The following is a 4,013-nucleotide window of genomic DNA, read 5'->3' as shown; positions in this document are numbered from 1 at the left end:
CCTCGACCCATGACTCAGTCATTCACCCACTCACGCATTCCGTGCATTATTATTTTTTTTTTTTCTTTCTTCACACAGTACTACGGAGTCTCATTCCTTTCTAGAAATTTCATTGGGCGCGTTTGCACGTATCTTTTTTCTTCCTTGTTTGAATTCTCAGAGAAACGATTACGTCGACGTATTTCCAATTTCACCGGAAAGTCCTGAAATTGGCGGAAGGGCGCCCAGAGTCGTTTTAAAAAGGTCGCGCGAATGGTGCATCATTAAAAAGAGCGTTCGTCATGGTCGAACGACGCGACGCTATGCGGACGTTCCTTCAACTATCTATTGCCGTCTTCGTCGCGTGGTTATGCAGATGTCTTCTTTTTTTTTTTTTTTTCTTTCAAGTATTAAGAGCATCGTCGTGGTACCTCGGTATATAACTATACGTTGCTCTCAGAGTTTACGAGGTTTCATACTCGATTTACCAATGCACGAAGTTTGCTCGGGAGTCCTCGAGGATTTTTAAATATCCCGCCGTTTTTTCGTCCGATTCTAGAGTCCCTCTGGTAAGAGTCCGGCCAACGGTGGGGCTTGTTAGTGATTGGCTCCGCCATATTATGGGCTCTTTCCGGAATAGAATGGTGTGTGTGAATACGTATATGGGAGAGATTCGCATTGTGTAGTGTGGGTAGGGTTAAGCCCTGTACGGCGGGTTGCCTGTACTTGGCGCGAGACTCGACCGATTCTCGCGCACTGTCATGGTGGCGCCAAACAAGCCCTTAATATGGCGTCCCTTCCGGGTGTTGGCTGGACTCTTACTAGAGGGACTCTATCCGATTCGCCGTAGGTCTGCTCGAGAACGACATTGATACACGATTACTGATACGACTCGCGAAGCCCTCTCATGGACTGCTCCTAAAAGAATATGAAAATGTGTAACGGCGAGGAAGAGAGAGAAAAAGAGAATATTACTAGATTTTTTTTCTAAGGCTTAACATAACCTATACGTAAGGGACATTACCTACGCTCTGCGCGTAGCCATTTTTGTTGTTCCCATCGACGCCGGATCGGCTGAAATATATTTCATCCAGGTGGAATACTGTGTATATACTATATCTATATGCATACGTAGTATGCGTGCACAGACATATATATATATGAATTTTTCACACGTCATTTTTCAACGAGAAACCAGGCCTCTAACGAGCGTTGCACCTTCCACACATGGTCGCCGTATTCCACGTATGCAAGCATGCCCCTACGTAGGTATTACTATACCTATATCTGCATAAGTGCATTATATTTATGCACGTGGATGTGCAGCGCAAGAAAAAGGAGTGAAGGAGACAGAGAGAGAGTGAGAGAGTGGGAGAGAGAGAGGGGGGGGAGAGAGAGAGAGAGAGAGAAGATGAAATAGAGAAAGGAAATGAAAGGCTGCTGGCAGTAGAACTCGACTGGTAGATTTCCAGGACGATTTATACGTTAAAGAAAGACCCGGCGATGACAAATAGTTGAATGCGCCTGCCTTTGGGTCTCCGTAAGGTTAGGGCCCGTCGTTGAATATCGGTACCCGCGATTCAATTGCACAATTGCATCGGTTGCATTCCCTTGCGGCTCCTTATTAATATCCGTGGGACATGGACAATAATTGTACGGGACCCTGTGCAAGAAGATCACGGTAGCCATATTGTCTAACCGCAAACGGTGCCCACATATCGCGGTAGCCGTTCATTTTATACAATTAATTTCATTTTGATTTACGGACCGAAACCCGGGGATCCGCTGCAATCAATTTATAGCAGTGTCCTGTTTATTAATATATGTGTGCACTACATTGGATAACCTTTTAATGGCTGTCGACGACCTGTGAATTAGAAAATAGAGTATACCGTAGTAACATCGTATACCGATGAATGGTAACTTTTTTTTTTTTCTTTTAACGGTTACTAATATTGCTTTCTTGGATCTACTTGGAAGAAGGTATTTCGATCTTTCTGAATTTTACGTGAAAATTCAAGCTTCTCAAAGTTCGTTACACTCACGTTACCGACGGAGCGTCCTCCGGGTATTCAATTGTCTCGTGACGTCTGGCCGTCCAGTTGGGTATTATTATGGTTCATATACTGGTACGCGCGTGGCGTAATGGTCACCAGTTAAGCCTTGATCAGCAGGGACGCTTGGGGGAACAGGGACGAAGGTTCCGACTTTGAGGTTAGGTCTTTTTTTTTAATAAACCTCTCGTTACGAAACGGCGTTGCTCTAACCCGGAGCCAGACTATGTCCAGACTGTGACGCCTTTGCTAATGATGATAATACCTCGTGCATATATTATAAAGTCCGGCGGGTGACATCATATATTTAGCCTTGTCTATTTTCTTGTAGGCACTAACAGACGCTTCTGTTACTGGATTACAGTGACATTTGTGGTGCACGTGTCTTTAGCATGTACCGTTGACATAGCAGATTGTAAAAATTTAGACAGCTCTTGTTGACAATCCACGTTAAGGGAATGTCTTATTGAGTTTCTGTGTTCCATGTCTGTATTTAGCAGAGATAGCACTGGGTAAGCCAATAAATCTGATTGGTTGAAGTTTTCAACTGTGAAGAGTCTTTATCGGCCATTCAAATGCATTTGCTAGCTCAACGATATTTAATATGAATATAGTCGTGACTTTTTTGGGGTATAAAATACTTATCGTGCTCTTTCGATGAGCGGGGATGAAATTTTATTTTCGTTTTTCTTTTTTTGAATATTTATCCCGCGATGGTAACGCCTCTGGTGGACATCGATCGAACTGTTCCCGAGTCTTTCGTAAATATATAAAAGGACAAAAGATCGGGAGACGTAACGGAGAATTCGTCTAGAAATATTAAAGGACTTCGCGAGTCGTGAAAACTATTTGTTTTCAGCGAATCAGTCAAGGAGAGGCACCGCGTGAAAGGGCGGGAATATTTGAACAGGTCGGTTTGGCCTGCAACGATCCTCCCCTCCGGGTTTCGCCGTCTAAGGTAAATAGACGTGAAAACGAGGAAAGAAAACAAAATCCCCAGGCTGGAAAAGGGAAGGGAGGAGACGAGAGAGAATTGTAGCGCGCGATTCCTAAAGGGGGTGCGGGAGGCAACAGGTGGGAACCCACAGTCACAAATAAATCCAACACAAATCCGAACCGTCTAGACACCGCACCGCTGACTAACCATGGTACCAGATTACCGTACTCGGTGTGCCCAGGCTATGGGTTTCTGTCTTGCATCGGACGATTCTGTATGCACCGGTGTGCGCGCCGCTGCATCTGCATGCATCCCGCAGCCGAAGCTGCTTAGCATGCGGGGGCACTGGCAGATTAGTAGACTACTCCCTACGTTAGGTACCTTCTCTACCAGAACCAGTGACATCCAGGTTGTTCATCAAGACTTTTTCTTTTTCTCGATCCCTGATACCTACGCTCCTTGGTCAAACGGCGATTACTGACTGGGACAGCTGAAAAAGCCTCGTGGGGGACATCCATTGGACATCTCGTGGACATTCGCAGTGACCTCATTGACTTTCCTTCCACCTTAGGTTACTGTCTACCGTTATTCTTCTTCTTCTTCCGTTTTTCAAACCGAATCATTCTTATTTCGACAGTCGTACCAATTGCCAGCACAAACTATGGATTTAATATTTAATTAACTACGGCACACTCGGTTTCTACGATATCAGGCGCACCCGTTCTCTATGCATCCAAATGATTCTCTCTACAGGGTACATCCTGGTAAACCAACCAGATGCACGCAAGCCGGTCGATCGGTCTAGACGCAGCATCCACCTATACATCAGTTGAATTGCTAGATACAAATATGTGAACGTCGATCTATTAATTACAATGCGCTGTGCTATCTGACGCCCTAATTGCAAACTGCAAATACCAGGCTTCCCTGAGCTTCGGATGCACCGAGTGTCCTCCATGCTCTGCCATGCACTACGTCACAGTTTCCACGTCATTCGTCTTGCTTAAGCTACGGACGAATCATAGATTTGGGCGGGGGAGTGG

The 4,013-nt window shown here is 45.2% G+C and overlaps 1 protein-coding gene across 4 annotated transcripts in view; it reads left to right on the top strand.

Moving 5' to 3' along the window:
- Window positions 1–4,013, top strand: part of LOC107274828 (angiogenic factor with G patch and FHA domains 1) — a 15,443-nt gene that overhangs the window by 6,568 nt on the left and 4,862 nt on the right. The gene's annotated exons all lie outside the window — the stretch shown is intronic.

The sequence above is a fragment of the Cephus cinctus genome, unplaced genomic scaffold (assembly GCF_000341935.2).
Source record: "Cephus cinctus unplaced genomic scaffold, Ccin1 Ccin1_scaffold0114, whole genome shotgun sequence".
Lineage (NCBI taxonomy): Eukaryota > Metazoa > Arthropoda > Insecta > Hymenoptera > Cephidae > Cephus > Cephus cinctus.
The sequence above is the reverse complement of the archived record's forward strand: the minus strand, read 5'-3'. Positions and strand labels throughout refer to the sequence as shown.